The sequence below is a fragment of the Sciurus carolinensis genome, unplaced genomic scaffold (genome assembly GCF_902686445.1).
Source record: "Sciurus carolinensis unplaced genomic scaffold, mSciCar1.2, whole genome shotgun sequence".
Classification (NCBI taxonomy): Eukaryota; Metazoa; Chordata; class Mammalia; order Rodentia; family Sciuridae; genus Sciurus; species Sciurus carolinensis.
The window spans coordinates 762,688-782,917 of record NW_025920153.1 but is presented as its reverse complement, the minus strand read 5'-3'; the positions used below and the strand labels follow the sequence as shown (position 1 = coordinate 782,917).

Sequence of the window (20,230 nt, the reverse complement as noted above, 5' to 3'; positions counted from 1 at the left end):
CTCTGGCAACCGCCTCTAGCTCTGATGCAGTCAATCCCAGACCAAGCGACCCGCCGCACTTCTCCTCTTCCTTCGGGCAACCCCCAGGTGCTCAGAAGTGGTCGTTCTGAGTTCAAACAGCTCGCCACGCAGCTCCTCCTCTGGCAACTGCCTGTGGCTCTGATGCAGTCACTCCTAGGTCAAGCGACCCGCCACGCTCCTCCTCTTCCTCCAGGCAAACCCCCAGTGTTCAGAATTGGTCATTCTGAGTTCAAACAGCTCACGATGCACCTCCTCCTCAGGCAGCCGCCCGGAGCCCCAGTGGTTGCTCCGAGTCCAAGCACTGTGCTGAGCCGCCTCCTCTACGATGATCCCAGTTATCCATGTTTACCGCTCCAGCGGGGGGAGGGGTGTCTCACCGAGTGACTCTACTTCACAAAGTTCCCTGCATTCCGGGGCTACCACCCCATCCGGGACGCCTCCCCAATGGGAGAGACTCACCCGGTGGCTTTGAGTTGGTCCCAAGTCTCTCACTATCTCCTCTTTTGAATCTTGCATCCTGGAGCAATGTGAAATGCAGCCCCCTCTAGTCAGCCATCTTCTCCCTTTCATTTAATTGGGAAGTCCCTTTCTCTTATTTTTTAAGGCCCTGTGAAGGACAACACTCATGTGACTATTCAGTTCTAACTCACAACTTATAATTGTGGCCCAGAACTGCAATTTTGTAATTGATAACAGAAATCCCTGAAACGAAGAAGATCTGTAGGGTCATATTTCTGAGTTATCAATGGGTATGGAAGTCAGAATTTCACCCCTTAAGATCCAGGTACACAGGCCTGCAGTAATATTCACTCCTTCAGATACCAATATCTTTACTTGATCTTCTCACAAACTGTCACTATTAAGAACTTTGGAAACAGTAACAAAGAGAAATTGGATCCCAAGTAGTAGAGAAGTATGTGAAAAACTACTTGGGGTCTTAAAATACATAGCATATTACCTTAAGCCTTCTGATTTCTGACAAAAGGAAAACTCAAAACAGGAACTTCTTTCAGAATACGAATGAGTGTATGAAAAGTGCTAAGTAAACATAAAACATGAAGCAGTTCATCTTCAGTCAATTTAAGTGTCCTGGAGTCAGGGGATGTTAGGCAAAGGCAGGTGGCACTCCAGAATTGCATATGTGCTGCTGGATGGTTACCACAGAGGCCAGAGGGAAAGGAGAAGAGAGATTCAGAATGTCCCTTAGCCACCTTTGTCACTGGTCCTTGTCATTGCTGGAGAGGCAGGGTAGGTTTAGAAGGGATAAAGTAAAAGGTCACAGGTCAAATAGACCAGAAAAAGATGCTTTAGAAAGCACAAGTCAATTCAAGTTTGGCTTTGATGGAATCATGGTGTCATTTTTTTTCAGTAGCCAAAGAACCCAAGTCAATCTAATTTAGAAACCAATATATTTTTCTACCTTCCACCCCATACTGTATTATCCATAATAAATGCATCTCAGATTAACATTTTGACCAGAGTATGCTGATGAATAGCCTAAATATGACAGAAGGTGGGTAAAAATTCAACTTTAATTGGGCATGGTGGTGTATGCCTGTAATACTACTTACTCCGGAGGCTAAGGCAAGTTTGAGGTCAAGCTGGGGCAACTTAGCAAGATCTTGTATTGAAATTAAATAAAAATGCTGAGGTAGAGATCAGGGGTAGAGTGCTTGCCTAGCATGCACCGGCCCTGGATCTGAACCATAGTAAAACACACCAGTACACACAATCCCAGCAAAAATTTTGTAGAAATAAAAATGAGGTGAAAGAAAGACTTATTTGGTAAACATGGTAGGATGATGCAGAGCATATAACATGGAATTTGGATAAGGAGACTGAATCTCAGTCCTTTCTGTTAATTACTAGCAATTTGTCCTTCTGTGAGCCTTAGTTTATCTATAAAACTGGGGTTAAAAATAATAGCTCACAAGGTAATTATAAAAGTGAAATTCAAAAATATATTTTTAAATTTTATATATTACCATATAATCTATTACAGTCACTCTACCAGTGATTTCCCTAATGTAGCTACACACATCTAAGAAATAAAAGCAGTGTGCCATGCATGGTGTTGCATGGCTATAATCTCAATGACTTGGGAGGCTGAGGCCAGAGGATCATGAGTTCAAAGACAGCCTCAGAAACTTAGTGAGGCCCTGTTTCAAAATAAAAATAACACAAAAAGGATTAGGGATGTGACTGAATCTTGATGCTCTTATTTGAAATCTTTGAAGATGGAGTCACTGAATCTGTATGCTCACAAACATTCCCAGGTCATTCTGATCACTATCAGCTTAGTTTGAAAGCCACAGAGCTATATAACTTTATTCTAACACCCTAAACCCAGACATGACAAGATAGAACAGAACAGAAATTTTCATCCCAGAATCTAAAATAGCAGAGAAAGCAAGGAGGACTCTAGAGCTAGAGGGGACAGGGCAAGTCTGGTCACATTTCTCCTTCACCTACTGTACAGGATAGAAGCAAGCATTTGGGTATATATGACAGTGGCACCGAAAAGTAGCTGAATTCCACATTTAAAATGGGAGAAAGAAGTCTTTCTATCACATTCAAGTATTCTTTGAACTAGAAGCTAAACCTGACTTTTGGCAAATGATGTCCTACTGCTATGAACTCAAATAAGTAGGTGGTATAAAGGATCTAGCCACCCAAAAAGAAACTGGGAAATAAAATAGACCATTCAATCACTGGACAAGTCAGTCAGCCAGAACAAAGACACAGTGAATGAAATTAAAAACAAATGACCCACTGACTAAAAATAAAGTTCTTCTTAACCTTACTGTCACCTTCAGGTAAAATGAAGTAGCTGAGCAAGTAAACACTGCACAACATGTTACCCCTAACCTTTCATATAGCTGAGATGTGAAGAACCAAGGACACCACTTGCCTTAATAGATAATGCACAGAGATGGTTCAGTATAACATGGGTGGGCTCAGGAAGTAAGACTGGATCACACTAAGAGACACAAAAACAATTTAAAAGAATACATTAGTTGTATGGACAAATCATCAGCTTACTCTTTCTTAGAGCATTCTGGGACTGTTAAGAACACCTTATCTTTGTCTCCTTTCAATAGTGTATCTGCTCCAGTATTTATCAATAATACATTCTTATTACAGAAAATTTGGAAAATTCTCAGTTCATGGTAGAAACCCTAAGCATCAAGATCTGCTAATCTTAACACAGCTAAAACAAAAATCTTACCTATGACAACTATGGAAGATTTGCATTAAATGGCAAAAGTAATCTTAGTGAGAGTCAATGAGAAAAAATATAGAAGTCAATTATATGCAAACAAAAATGGTAACTCTTTTGTATATACCAAAATGATAAGTATTCCTTACCTCATGTTGGAATAGAAATCTCAGAAATTAGTTCTAGAATACACTGCAGTACTGATTTTTTTCAGGAACAGAGACAAGTATAAGCTTTGATTTTAGTTCCTGAATAAGCTAACAAATGAGACTTGATAAAAGTATTCTATAGTGCTATTCTTATGTATATGATTTATAATCTCACTATACCTTTATAGTAATCTCAACTTCTAGGATTACTGAATTTTGGCCAAATTAATTCTACAGTTCCCCAGATCCTCCAGCACTATTCTCAGGATACTTACAGAAATATTAATGTCCTTGTTAAGAATAAATTGGAGTAGGTGAGGAAGAAGGGTGGGTGGGGATTTGAATCTCTCTTCAGATCAAAATACATATATTTCTTGACCATAAGGCCCAGGGTGTGAGCTGTAAAGATCTAAAAGATATTTCCAAAAATATGAGCAAAAGTACAAAAATTAGGACAAAGCATAGAAAAATACATGGTCACTAATGTTAAATATATAAGTCATGGATCATAACTTTTAACCCATTGGGTCTCCAAGTGTCAAGTAGTACAAGGAAAAAATTTTCTAACATGGCAACAAGATTCCATGAAGAGGAGAGGGGTCATAGTCTTGAGGTAAGGAAAGAGCTACCCTATTTATCAGCTTTACAACCTTGGAAAATGCCTTTACCACAGTCAGTTTCCTCATCCATAAAAATAAAAAGAATCCTTGCCCTATTTCCAATGTTATTGAGGAAACTAAAAGATAATGGATGTGAAGAGGCCTTGCAAACTTTCAAACAATGTGAACAAATTAGATTTCATTTTTCCCCCATCAAAGCAATACATAACAAGGTTACAAATTCTAAGATTTCTGATACTACAATGACTGCAGCAATAAGAACAAAAGCTATATAATAGCCATTAGGGACATGCAAATCAAAACCACAGTAAGATGCCATTTCATACTCACTAGGATGGCTATAATTAAAATGGCAAACTAATAAATACTGGCAAATTGGAGAAGTTGGAACTTTCAAACTACAGTATTCCCATTGCCAGGGGGAATCTACAATAGCATAGCCATATGGGAAAACAGTTTGGTATTTCTTCAAAGAATTAAACAGAAAGTTACCATGTGACTCAACAATTACATTCCCAAGTATATATCCAAGATATATGTCCACATGAAAACTTGTATGCTAATGTTTATGGTATCAAAAAACAGAAACAATACAAATTTCTATCAATAACAAATAAACAGAATGGTATGTCGATACCATGGAATATTATTGGGTCATAAATAGATACATGTTTCAATTTGGATGAACCCTGAAACATTAAGCTAAGTGAAAGAGTCTCACAAAAAAATACCATGAATAGACAAATCCATATAGAGAGAAAGTAGACTTGTGGTTGATAGGAGTATGAGAGAGGAAGAAATGGAAAGTGACTGCAAATGGGTACAGGGGTTCTTCTGGGGATGATAAAAATGCTCTGGAACTAGTGGTAATGTAACACAACTCTGAATATACTAAAACTTATGAAACTGTACAATTTAAAGGGTAATTTTATGGTATTTAAATTATACTTCAAAATGGAAAAAATAATGCATCATAGAAGGAAAAATTTAACAATAAAAAACTGATTTTGTTTAAAGATTTAAAAAATATTTTATAGTCTCCAGTGGAAAATTATAATAGTTCATTTAAAGAACTGATTTCAATTAAACATATATGAAGCAAAAGCAAAATTTATAAATACAGTGATATTATACAATATCTTAAAAACTTTCCAAAGCACATTCAGTTATTTTATCATGCAATCCACAAAACACTGCTAGGAAGTACACAGAATAGTTTTTTTTAAATTTCTTTTTCATCACCATCATGATCCAAAAAAAGTACAAATTGGTTAAGTAACTGGCTACACTAAACTTAGTGCAAATTAAAACCTAATAAAAATGTATTCTAAGGCTTACCTGAATGGATTGGGAAGTTAGATGAAAGAAGGAAGTGAGAAATATCAAAAGTATGCTAGTCTTCTCTCTGTATAGTTATGATTGACTATTATCCATTGGTTGCTTTGCCAGAATTATATAATGCAAAAATGTAGTTACCAGTGGCCTCATAATTTAATTTGGTATCTTTAAACCCTTTTAAATCTCTGCCTACCAGTCAAAAAGAATGTCTAACTTAACTTTGAGAGCTTATATAATGAAAACATTATTATCCAAAATTTCCTAAATAATTATTATACTATGAAGTTTTAGAAACAACATGTCACCCTTATGCCCTGTGATTATTAATGTGTTCCACTTCAGGACTTGTGATTGCTGCAAAACACTGAGTCCAATCCCTGATTTTAACATTATAGAATATAGAACCAAAAGAATTGAGGGCCTTGTCCAATGGTAAAACTCCTTAGTAGCACAGGTAGGTTTTGAATTCAAAGCAAGAAGAATACTCAGCATAAACACAGTGCACAGTTCCTTAGACAGGCATAGCTCTTACTGTAAAGTAGCAAAACAGTAATTATGAATGTGGTTTGGAGAATATTTGCATTACTGACATAGTAAATTAAGTAGAGATGAAGGTCTTGGAAAAAATAATATTATAGGAAACAAAAGGAGCTGGAGATATAGTTCAGCTGACAGAGTGGCCTTGCAAGCACAAGGTCCTGGGTTCAATCCTCAGCACTGCAAGAAAAAAAAATAAAAAAAGTATACAGAGATTTTTTTTCTGATACAAGGGAAGTTTTTAAATCAAAAATTTACAAAATTTTGATTATATGCAAAAGAATTGCCTGATATTGTGTGTGTGGTTTTTTTAAGCTACTTTTCCCTAATGACTACTATATTTGTAGGGTCTCATAAAACTACAGAACTGCCAACCAATTCCTCAAACTGGCAGATTAAGCTGAGGCAGCTTAGTAAGACAAACAAGGCACATCTAGTCTCTGTTGGGTGATACCACCAGAGGTCAATGGAAAACTTGAAATATTACTACAAAGAGTTTTCAAACAATAGGCTATAGCCCACTATTGGGCTGTAAAAAATATAATAGCAGCCATGTGCTGTGGCACATGCCTATAGTCCCGGTGACCCAAAAGGCTGAGGCAGGAGGATCTCAAGTTCAAGGTCAGTCACAGCAATTTAGTGAGACCCTGTTTCAAAATAAAAGGGGTTGTGGTTATGGCTCAGTTGGTAGAGGGTCTGAGTTCAATTTCAGTACCTAAATAAATAAATAAATATTTTTAAAAAACAAAAAAGAATACATCACAGGGAATAAAGGCAAACATTATATCACATATTACACTTCTGTGTATATGTGTATGTGTGTAATGGGCTGCAATGCAAAATAAATATCTCACTGTAGATACTTGGTTAAAAAGTTAAAGTACACTAGACTGAGACTTTTTTGGTATAAAGAATAGGATCTAAATGTTTATATAAGAAATATGTGCACATATAAAAATGATTCAGAAGATTCCTGAGAAGACATGGAAATAAAAAACAAAATTAAAAATTACTTTCAAGAAGGAAATTAAAAACCACTTCTGTGTTACAAGAAAAACAAGACAAAGAAGAGCAAATATAAAATTACCTCAACAAGATGTCTCACAGCTTTCCTTGAATCTAGTTTTAAACCATCAAACACCTCAAAATCAGTTTTCTTGACATGAGTCAAATTGGTAATCATGCCAACCTGACTGGTAACCATAGACTGAAACAATAAGCAGAAAAAAATTCTTGAATTCCTTTCGAAATCTCTCTCTTCCACTCATCCTCCTCTCTGCATCTTTTAAAGGTTACAAATGATCACACTCAGCATCTCCATATTTTATTGAGAGAAATCCTTTAGGGTAAGGGAACTGCTACCATCAATTCAGAGAGCAATGATAGTTAAAATGAGGCTGCTAAGTCATGGTGACCTTTGGAGATCAAAGACTTACCTCTGATGGATCATGAACCCACTGTCCAACTACAAAAAACTTGTATTGGTTCTCTCCCAGCAGGGAGACCCAAGATGGCAATGAAGTCATTATGGCTGTAGAAAAAAACAGGTCAGTCAAGTTCCTTTAAGAAGACAGAATATAGAAAACCAAGTGGTAATTATAGTATTATTCCAATGACTTCCCATATTCCTAAGCCACTGTGTCCCTTGTGTAAAAAATAATGTATACATCCAATATCTTTACCTATATCATCTTGGATATATGTTTTCAACCCTTCCAACAACTTTGTTTCTTAAACCAATGCCTAGAAAAAAATAGTCAATGATCTCCCAAAATGGTTCATCTTGGTATAACTATTTTGCTCTAGCAGAACAGATCCCTCACAAGTATAAGCACCTTAACAGATTTGGGATAAAGGAGTCCTTAAGATACTTTCCATATTTTGGTGAGCCATTACTGGAAAATAACCTATCTGGTTATCTGGGCCATTCTAATAATCAGTTAATTCATCATTGCTCTGCAAGTACTACATAACACTACCACCTCGAATTTTACAGTGCATTTTGCTTTAGTGCAGAAGTCACAGCAACAGATTCTGTCAGTTACAGGCTTCCTCCAAGCATATAAAAGACCTGTATAACACCATCCTCAAAAATACGCCCACAAAGCTATCATAAATTCTCTTGAGGTAATGATATTTTAAGTGGTAATGCATCTGACTCACAATGAGGTTAAAAAATAATGCCATAGATACTAAGTGGTCACAGAATAGGACATATTCCAAAGAAAGCATCTAGAGGGTGGAGATGGAAAATCTAGCCTGTTCACTCCTGTTGGAAAGGATAACAGGTCAGGCTTTATTCCTGGACCCCTCAGCCTCAACCAAAACACTTATCTTCACCTCTTAATCAGTAAAATCTTTGTGCTCCAGTTAGTGAAATACCCAGAAATGAAGACCTCCTTGCCTCCTTCAGACCAGTGGATAGCAGTAGGCTGGGCCTGCTGGGTGGGCTTTAAGGAGTCATCCAAATCCTGCTGCCATGATACAAACTCTTTGTCCCCAGGGAGCTGTAAGAAGGAATAGGTTATCCTATTCCTTCTTAAAAGAATTCTTAAAAAGATCATTCTCCTTCTTAGAGTAGAGAGAAGTGCTAGGCTTCAGCTCAGGAAATAAGCCTTAAATTAGAATAAATCAGATTTTTAGAAACCATAGTAAAAGAACTCATCTTGAACCAAAAATGGTCAAATGACGTATGCTCAAGTGCTGCATAAATCATAGTCTAACTTTTGAGTTTGCATATATTACTTACCCTTCAGAGCCTCAAGATTGCCCTTAAAAAGAAAAAGAAAACCCTACTCCCTATTGCCAGTTTAATTCATAGGCAGGCAATTATAACATACTTCTGAGTACCTCTTAAGAGAAAGAAAAAAATGAAAACAAAAGATGGTGATATTTTTAAAAATTAAGGCAGGTATATATTTTTCACAAGCAACTATAAACAGATCTCAATCATCAACTGTAAAGAAAGTTATAGATACCAAACTTCATAAAAAAAATTATAAACTCTATTTTAGCCAATAAGTTACACAAAGAAGAGACATTAAAAATTTAATATTAAAGGCCTGGGGAAGTAGCTCAGTGCCAATGCACTTGCCTAGCCTATCTGAGACCATGGGTTCAAGCCCCAGAACCACAGATTAAACAGTTAATTAATTAAAATTTTTAAAAAACACCATTCAGTTACACTGTTCCTGCGCCAGATGGCAACCTCCACTTATTTGGTCCGCAGAGGGTCTCGCTAGAGCTTTGTGTATCTACCCGGATGTGAACCCTCTCTCCTGAAGATTTATTCTTAAAACTGATTGCCGACCACCAGTGGAGCACTAGCTGCCTGCTGCTGCCTGGAAGATCTCTGTCACAGTACCTGCAAGTTTGACTACATGTGGCTACAGCCATTTTGAGAAAATAGCCAGGCCCCTTAGGACCCCTGGTCAGACTGACAAAGTCCCCGTCTCCAGGATCCCTCAGCCCAACCGATTACTCCTTGCCTCTGGGGCCCTCACATCGACTGACTGCTCTCTGCCACCAGGACCCCCAGAGCAACTGACCTATCACCAGGACCCCAGACCGACTGATTGCAACCAGCCTCCAGGATAGCACAACCACACCAAACACACTGGACCTCCAGGACCCCTGCCTGACCAACCACATCCCGCCTCCAGGACCTCCTACTGACCATATCCACACCCTGATGCAGCTTCCCATTTGTCAACACATTTACAAGCCAGAGTGGCCATCTTGGATAACCATGGAAACTGTAGCTCTGATCTTTAGGTGGGGCAAATCACATCCTGAGACACCTGCTGGAGGCTTGAAGCTCATTGTTAGGTACTTCTCATGATCAGTCTACTGAACTCTGGGAGGTTTCATTACTATGACTATTATACTATACATTTTCTTTTTTCTCCTTATTAAAAAAGTTTAAGTTTTTATTTCTTTACTTTTCTTTTTTTATTATTGTATACAAATGGGATACATGCTGTTTCTCTATTTGTACATGGAGTCAAGTCATACCATTTGTGTAATCATAAATTTACATAGGGCAATGATGTTTGATTCAATTTTCCCTACCCCCAACCCTCTTTTTCCTCTATACAGTCCTTCTTTCCTCCACTCTTACCACCCTCCTTATCCCTAACCCTAAACCTAACCCTAACCCTAACGCTAAACCCTCCCACCCCCCATTATATGTCCTCATCTGCTTATCAGCTAGATCATTCATTCTTTAGTTCTTTGAGATTGGCTTATCTCACTTAGCATGATATTCTCCAATTTCATCCATTTGCCTGCAAATAACATAATTTTATCATTCTTCATTGTGGAGTAATATTCCATTGTATATATATGCCACAGCTTCTTTATCCATTCATCAACTGAAGGGCATCTAGGTTGGTTCCACAATCTGGATATGGTGAATTGAGCAGCAATGAACATTGATGTGGCTGTATAACTGTAGTATGCTGATTTTAAGTTCTTTGGGTATAGGCCAAGGAGTGGGATAGCTGGGTCAAATGGTGGTTCCATTCCAAGTTTTCTGAGGAATCTCTATACTGCTTTCCAGAGTGGCTGCACTAATTTGCAACCCCACCAGCAATGTATGAGTGTACCTTTTTCCCCACATCCTCACCAACACCTATTGTTGCTTGTGTTCTTGATAATCGCCATTCTAATTGGGGTGAGATGAAATCTTAGGGTAGTTTTGATTTGCATTTCCCTTATTACTAGGGATGTTGAACATTTTTTCATATATCTGTTGATTGCTTGTACATCTTCTTCTGTGAAGTGTCTGTTCATTTCCTTAGCCCATTTGTTGATTGGATTATTTGTATTCTTGGTGTAGAGTTGTTTGAGTTCTTTATAAATTCTGGAAATTAGCGCTCTATGTGTAGTATGAGTGGAAAAGATATTCTCCCACTCTGTAGGCTCTCTCTTCACATTACTGATAGTTTCCTTTGCTAAGAGAAAGCTTTTTAGTTTGAATCTATCCCAGTTGTTGATTCTTGCTTTTATTTCTTGTGCTATGTTAGTCCTGTTAAGGAAGTCTGATCCTAAGCCAACAAGTTGAAAGTTTGAACCTACTTTTTCTTCTATAAGATGCAGGGTCTCTGGTCTGATTCTGAGGTCCTTGATCCATTTTGAGTTGAGTTTTGTGTAGGGTGAGAGATAGGGGTTTAATTTTTTTCTGTTGCATATGGTTTTCCAGTTTTCCCAGCACCATTTGTTGAAGAGGCTATCTTTTCTCCATTGCACATTTTTGGCTCCTTTGTCTAGTATGAGAAAATTGTATTTATTTGGGTTTGTGTCCATGTCCTCTATTCTGTACCATTGATCTACCTGTCTATTTTGGTAACAATACCATGCCATTTTTGTTACTATTTCTTTGTAGTAGAGTTGAAGATCTGGTATTGCCATACCCCCTGCTTTGCTCTTTCTACTGAGGATTGCTTTAGTGATTCTGGGTTTTTTATTCTTCCAGATGAATTTCATAATGCTTGCTCTATTTCTGTATGGTTCCCTCAGTCTCTTTCTCCCTTTTTTGCATGCTATCATCCATTTTCTTTTGATTACACTCTCACCCTTTCTAGAACTTCTGTATATTATTTTCTTAATCCATTAACAGCCACATTCTACATCCCTCTGCATCCTCTTTGTCCTCCATTAGAAACTGCAGACCTTATTGCAAATCTGTTTATTTTACTGAAGATAATTTTTGAACTCATTCTGTTTATTATGACAATTTTTTATTGTTCTCATAGTGGCTATTTGGTCTAGGTTTGCATAGTGTCTGAATTGGGCACTGCTAATATTGATCTCCCCTTAAAGAAAGGGTTTTGGAAACCTATAGGGCCACTATAAGCCTATAGGGGGAAATCTGAAATACCCCAGATCTGCACTGCTAGAGGGGAAGATACATGAACTACATGAAAAAACAAAGGAAGAAAATGATCCAAACAAATCTAGATTCTATATTAATTGAATCCAATGGCAGTATGTTAGAAGAAATGTCAGAAAAGGACTTCAGATTATACATGATTAAGATGATTCGTGAAGCAAAGGATGAGATAAGAGAGCAAATGCAGGCAATTAATGATAATACCAATAAGCTGAAAGAGCACCTGCAGGAAGCAAAAGATCATTTCAACAAAGACATAGACATTTGCAAAAAAAAAACAAAGAGAAATCCTTCAAATAAGGAAAACAATAAACTAAATAAAAAGTAAATGGAAAAGCATCATCAAAAGACTAGACCACTTGGAACACAGAACATCAGACAATGAAAACAAAATATTGAATCTTGAAAATAAAGTTTCCCAAACACAGAAGATGGTAAGAAATCATGAACAGAATCTCCAAGAACTATGGGACATCATGAAAAGACCAAATTTAAGAATTATTGGGATTGATGAAGGCACAGAGATACAAACCAAAGGAATGAACAACCTATTCAATGAAATAATATTAGAAAATTTCAAAAACCTGAAGAATGAAATGAAAAATCAATTACAAGAAGTTTACACAACACGAGATGCACAAAATCACAACAGATTCACACCAAGTAACATTATAATGAAAATGCTGAACATTCAAAATAAAGATGGGATTCTGAAGGCCTCGAGAGAAAATATTTAGATTACATATCAGGGGAGACCAATACGGATAGCAGTCGACTTCTCAACCTAGACTCTAAAAGCTAGAAGGACCTGGAACAACATATGTCAAGCTCTGAAAGAACATGGTTGCCAACCAAGAATCCTACACCCAGCAAAACTAACCTTCAGTTTTGAAGATGAAATAAAATCCTTCCATGATAAATAAAAATTAAAATAATTTACAAATGGAAAGACTGCACTACAGAATATTCCCAACAAAATATTCCATGAGGAGGAAATGAAAAAAAAAAAAACAATGTAGCAAAGGGAAGAAGTAACTTAAAGTAAAACCACTCAAAGGGGAAACCAAGCCAAGTTAAAAATGAAAAATAAGCCAAATGACTGGGAATACAAATCACATATCAATAATAACCCTGAACATTAATGGCCTAAGTTCATCCATCAAAAGACATAGACTGGCAGAATGGATTAAAAAGAAAGAACCAAAAATATGCTGCCTGCATGAGACCCAACTCATAGAAAAAGACAACCAAAGACTAAATGTGAAAGGATGCAAAAAAACCTACCATGCATATGGACTCAGCAAAAAAGTGGGAGTCTCCATCTTTATATCAGATAAAGTGGACTTCAAGCCAAAGTTAGTCAGAAGGGATAAAGAAGGACATTTCCTACTGCTTAAGGGAACCATAAATCAGGAAGATATAATGATAGTAAATATTTTTGCCCCAAATAATGGTGCATCCCTGTATATCAAACAAATCCTTCTGAATTTCAGGAATCACATAGACCACAGAACAATAGTTCTGGGTGACTTAACACACTGCTGTCAACACTAGATAGATCTTCCAAACAATAACCAACCAAAGAAACCTTAGAACTCAAAAACACAATCAATAACCTAGATGAAATAGACAAATATAGAATATTCCATCCATCAATCAGCGGATTCACCTTTCTTCTCAGCAGCACATGTACTCTTCTGGAAAATAGATCATATGTTATGCCACAAAGCAGCCCTTAGGAAATGCAAAAAAATAGAGATACTGCCTTGTGTTCTATCAGATCATAATGGTCAATGACACAACAAAAAACAAAAATTACTCCAACACTTGGAGACTAAATAATATGCTACTCAATAAAAGAAGGATAACAGAAAACATCAGGGAGAAGATAAAAAAAATTCTTAGAGATCAATGAGAATGACGATACAACATATCAAAATCTCTGTGACACCATGAAAGTGGTACTAAGAGGAAAATTCATTGCATGGAGCACATTCCAGAAAAGAATGAAAAGTCAACAACAAATAACTTAACACTACAGCTCAAAGTCCTAGAAAAAGAAGAACAGAATAACAGAAAAAGTAGTAGAAGATAGGAAATAATTAAAATCAGATCTGAAATCAATGAAATTGAAACAAAAGAAACAATTCAAAAAATTGACCAAACAAAAAGTTTGTTCTTTGAAAAAGTAAACAAAATAGACAAATCCTTAGCCACACTAACAAAGAAAAGGAGAGAGAAATCTCAATTTACTAAAATTCATGATGCAAAAGGAAATATCATGACAGACACCACTGAGATACATAACATAATGAGAAGCTACTTTGAAAATCAGTATTCCAACAAAATAGAAACTACTGAAGACATTGACAAATTTCTAGAGACATATGCTCCTCCCAAACTGAGCTAGGAGGACATACACAATTTAAACAGTTCAATATCAAGCAATGAAATAGAAGAAGCCATTAAAAACCTATCATCCAAGAAAAGTCAAGGACCAGATGGATTCTCAGCCAAGTTGTAAAAGACCTTCAAAAGATCTCATTCCAATACTTCTCAAAGTATTCCAGGAAAAAGAAATGAAGGGTACTTACAAAAATCATTCTATGAAGCTAATATCACCCTCATATAAAAACAGGCAAAGACACATCAAGGAAAGAAAATTTTAGACCAATATCCTTGATGAATATAGATGCAAAGATGCTTAACAAAGTATTGGCAAACTGTATCCAAAAACATATTAAGAAAATCGTGCACCATGATCAAGTGGGGTTCATCCCTGGAATGCAAGGATGGTTTAACATCTGTAAATCAATAAACATAATTCATCATGTCAATAGACTTAAAGATAAGAATCATATGGTTATTTCCATTGATGCAGAAAAAGTATTTGACAAAATACAACACCCCTTCATGCCCAAATCTTTAGAAAAAATAGGAATAGTGGGAACATACCCGAACATTGTAAAGGCTATTTATGCTAAGCCCATGGCCAACAACATTCTTAATGGAGAAAAACAGAAACCATTTTCCTTAAAAATGGGAACAAGACAGGTATGTCCTCTTTCACCACTTCTATTCAACATTGTCCTCGAAACTCTACCCAGAGCAATTAGGCAGACTAAAGAAATTAAATGTATACAAATAGGAAAATAGGAACATAAGCTGTCACTAAATAGTGATGACATGATTCTATATTTAGAGAATCAAAAAAAAAATCCTCCAGTAAACTTCTAGACCTAATCAATGACTTCAGCAAAATAGCAGGCTATAAAATCAACACACATAAATCTAAAGCAATTTTATATGCAAGTGATGAAACATCTGAAAGGGAAATGAGGAAAGCAACTCAATATTCAATTCCCTCAAAAAATAAAATAATTGAGCATCAATCTAACCAAAGAGGTAAAAGATCTCTACAATGAAACCTACAAAACATTGAAGAAAGAAATTGAGGAAGACCTTAGAAGATGGAAATATCTCCCATGTTCTTGGAAAGGCAGAATTAATATTGTCAAAATGGCCATACTACAAAAAGTGCTATACAGATTCAATGCAATTCCAATTAAAATCCCAATGATGTACCTTAAAGAAATAGAGCAAGCAATCATGGAATTCATCTGGAAGAATAAGAAACCCAGAATAGCTAAAGCAATCCTTAGCAGGAAGAATGAAACAGGAGGTATTGTAATACAAGAACTTCAACTGTACTACAAAGCAATAGTAACAAAAATGGCATGGTATTGGCACCAAAATAGACAGGTAGATCAAAGGTACAGAATAGAGGACATGGACACAAACCCAAATAAATACAATTTTCTCATATTAGACAAAGGTGCCAAAAATATGCAATAGAGAAAAGATAGCCTCTTCAACAAATGGTGCTGGGAAAACTGGAAATCCATATGTGACAGAAATGAAGCGAAACCCCTATCTCTCACCCTGCTCAACAATCAACTCAAAATTGATCAAGAGCCTTGGAATCACACCACAGACCCTGCATCTTATAGAAGAAAATGTAGGTCCAAATCTTCAACTTGTTGGCTTAGGATCAGACTTCCTTAACAGGACTCCCATAGCACAAGAAATAAAAGCAAGAATCAACAACTGGGAAAGATTCAAACTAAATAGCTTTCTCTCAGCCAAGGAAACTATCAGCAATGTGAAGAGAGAGCCTACAGAGTGGGAGAATATCTTTTCCACTCATACTTCAGATAGAGCACTAATTCCAGAATATATAAGGAACTCAAAAAACTCTACACCAAGAATACAAATAACCCAATCAACAAATGGGCTAAGGAAATGAACAGACATTTCACAGAAGAAGATGTAGAAGCAATCAACAGATATATGAAAAAAATATTCACCATCTTTAGTAATAAGTGAAATGCAAGTCAAAACTACCCTAAGATTTCATCTCACCCCAATTAGAATGGCAATTATCAAGAATACAAGCAAAAATAGATGTTGGTGAGGATGGGGGAAAAAGGTACACTCATACATTGCTGGTGGGGTTGCAAATTATTGCAGCCCTTCTGGAAAGCACTGTGGAGATTCCTTTGAAAACTTGGAACGGAACCACCATTTGTCCCAGCTATTCCACTCCTTGGCCTATACCCAAAGGACTTAAAATCAGCATACTACAGAGATACAGTCACATCAATGTTCACAGCTGCTCAATTCACAATAGTCAGACTGTGGAACCAACCTAGATGTCCTTCAACTGATGGATTGATACAGAAACTGTGGTATATATATATATATACAATGGAATATTACTCCACAATGAAGAATGATAAAATTATGTTATTTGCAGGCAAATGGATGAAATTGGAGAATATCATGCTAAGTGAGATAAGCCAATCTCAAAAATACAAAGGGTGAATGATCTCACTGATAAGCAAATGATTACACATAATGGAGTGTGTGAGGGGGGCAAGAATGGAGGAAGGAGGGACTGTATGGAGGAAAAGAGGGGTGGGAGGGGTGGGAAGGAAGGGAATAATAACAGAATGAATCAAACATCATTACTTTATGTAGATGTATGATTACACAGATGATATGCTGTTACTTCATGTACAAACAGAAACAACATGTATCCCATTTGTTTACAATAAAAATTAATTTAAAAAAAGACCATTGATTTTTTAAAATGCAGAAATCGTGGTTGAGAATGTAGCTTAGTGTAGAGGAGTTGGCCTGGCTCTTGAGAGACAGTACTAGAACCAAAAAGTGATTTTGAAATCATACTTGCTCACCTATGACAGGTTTATTCTATTTGAGTTATAGAAATGCATATTTTGGCACCTCAAACAGTGAAAGACAATAAAAACAGTTTCCTTTAACAAAAACAATTATATAATCAAAATATATCATCAAATTAAGTTTGCAGGATTCTGAAAAATATTAACTCCTTAGTTTTTTTTTTTTTCTTTTTTAATTACCATCCCTTTAGACCAGTAGTTGACAAACTGCAGCCAGTAAGCCAGGTGCTTTTATAAAGTTTTCACTGAAAAATAGCTACACTAATTTGTATGCCTACTATCTACTGCTGTTTTTATGCCACCATGGAAGCAGTTGTGAAAGACTGTATTATCTACATAGTCTAAAATATTTAACATGTGGTCCCTTACAGAAAATATTTGCTAAGCCCTGCCTTAAACTTGTAACAGGTAAAAAGTACTTTACACTGTTAAGTAAAGATATTACCAAACAAAATAAAGTGCTTTAAAAAAAAAAAAAAAGACCCTTTAATTTACGCAGGACTTTTTTGTGTGTGATGGTCATGGGGAATGGAAAAGTCTACTTTTCATACTGTCTCTCACTATTCATCAAAACTACAGTCTGAGAAACCAGGCACATGATCTAAAATAAAATTCAAGGTCTGGGTATGTAGCTCGGTGATAGAGCACTTGCCTAGAATGCATGAGGCCTTTGGTTCTGGCCCCAGAAGCACAGATTAATTATTTAATTAACTAAAAGAAAGAAAAAATCTGAAAAAAAATGAAGAGGCCTTTACAATATTATAAGGAATTAGCATAAGAGAAAACCTAGTATCCATATTCTAAAAGCAATGCATTCTGTCTGACAGGCTGCATTAGACAGGAATTTTTGCAAATGCCTAAGAATAACCTAAGATTCTGATTCAGACATAGGATCTGGGAATCTATTTTTAAAATCATCCCAGATAAGACTGTGATTATGTTAAAATAGAGAAAAACCCTCATCTTTTGAGGTACATCATAATTTGTTATGACATCTGGAATTTGCTTCAAAAAATTGGTGGAAAAAATTGGTGGAGAAATAATAGATTAGGATATGGATGATATACATTCATTCATGCTTTGATATATCTCTAAACTTGGTAAGAGGTACACAGGGTTCTTTTTACTGTTCTCCCTACTTTGTGAATGATTCAAATATTCCATAAAGTATTTAAACAAATCTCAGGTGACTCCAATACATAAATAAGATTGAGAACCACTGAATTAGTCTGCTGCAAAAGGCTGGCATCCAATGAAGGCCCCACTGCCACTGTTTCTATCAATTATTTTACAACTTAGAATTTTTCATTTAGAATCTGAAAGCCACAAACTACTAATGCTCCAACATTTGGAGCAAAGACCTTCCACTTGTGACATGACACTTCTGTGTTAGCACTGAATGCAGTTGACTAGAAAAAATGTTGATTACTTTAAGTAAAACAGCAAAACCACTGATAAAAGAGGCAAAACAACAATTAACATTATAGTTTGAAGAGGCTTTAGTAAAATACAGAGGGAAGAAAAGGGTCAGTCAAAAACTCTTAGATTTGGGTGGGACCATGAAAATTGTATGAACCATTTTCTTGTTTTCCAAATTGCAAGAATGGAGTGAGGGAAAGAATGATTTAGAATAGGCCCCAATTCACACAGAACAATTTGGCTTTAATTCAGGACACCAATGACTTCAGTCATGATTTGACAAATACAATGTACTTAAATCCTGAGTCATTGATGTAGGAAAGGGGGTAAAAATACAATGAGGTTGATCACCTTGGGAAAGTTTTAAAGAAATAAATACAGATAGCTGGGTAGACAGATCACATGATGAGGAAGAAGTTCTGAAGTGGGAGAGGAAAGAAAGGAATGGAGAAAAAGTCCCATGAAATGCCCCTTTCAACCACTCTTATTTCTCCTTCTATGATGATGTTCTCAATTGGGATCAAAAAAAAAAAACATAGCATCCAAATTCCATGTACTACTGCTGTGGCAAATAAAACCAATTTATCTATAAAGCCTCAAACATATCCCCAATTGCCTCAATCCCTCCATTTTTCTATTTCACCCCTGAACAGCCTACAAGAAAGAATTAAATGTTAATATATAAAGAAGTTATTAGAAACATTAGAATGGTAATTACGTTGCTGTCAGCTCCATCTGCCTTTTCTGTTAGGGGGGAACACGATTGACCTCTTCCTGTAACTCCTTCAATTGAAAGCAAGGTTTTCAGGGAAGCAATGAATTGTTGCTTGTAGGCTAAGGAAAAATTTTGAAGGACTGCTGTGGAGTGGAGCTATCTGGGAATCACTGGCTCTCCCTCTTGAGAAGTTGGCCTGAAAGCACAACTGGCCTGAAAGCACAGTCACCACAACTACAAAATACAGGACAAAAACTGAACAGTCAACTAAATGATGCCCTTTATTGATCTCCAAGTCTAGGCACAAGTATTCTAGTTAACAAGTGGTGGGTGTCCACAGCCATGCCAAAGAGGAAAAGAACCTAAAGTGCAGAGTTCCTAAAAGAGCAAAAAGGATCCAAAAAAGCAAAAAATTCCAGGGAAAAAATCACTTAACCATTTCAAGGAAAATGTAAGCAACTGAGCTAGGGCCAGCAGCTCAAACAATCTACCCCCTCAAGTTTTCCACCAAAGTTTACAACCTATAAATTGTTAGAAGATCCAAGGATGGTGAGGGAGGGGGAGAAGTCTATGGTTCCTGCCGTAAATATGTGGCTCAAGGCTTGGTCAAACCACCAAGAAAACAAGAATTCCACGTGTGCCTTATATTGAGGCAGCACCACAAGAAGAATTTACGATCCAACGCCTCCCTCCCTGAAATATCCCTTTAATTAAAAAAAAATATATTCCTGTAACCCAGTTTAGTGAGATGAAAAGGAGCCAAGGAAAGGAGGAGGAGTCCAGAAGCCAAGCAGCAGCTGCACCACCACGGTAGGGGGCACGGAGACGAGTACCTTGCAGTCCAGCAGGCTGAAGATGCCTGGGTCACCAGTGCTCCCCACCATGATCTTGTGCTCCTTGCCCCGGGAATGGCTGCGTTGCCCTCCGCGCATGCAGCCTTGATGCAGTGACGCTTCCCAGACACCCGGTTGCTGGTGGTGTTTTCCATGACTGCAGATCAATTAGGGGGCCACTTGGTGCAGAGAGCTACACCCGGCAGGGAACAAACACCCCA

General features: G+C 36.8%; 1 pseudogene; it reads right to left on the bottom strand.

The window, feature by feature from the left end:
• Positions 1-2,884: 2,884 nt before the first annotated feature.
• Positions 2,885-20,164, bottom strand: LOC124974539 (5'-AMP-activated protein kinase subunit beta-2-like; annotated as a pseudogene).
• Between the last annotated feature and the right edge of the window lie 66 nt (positions 20,165-20,230).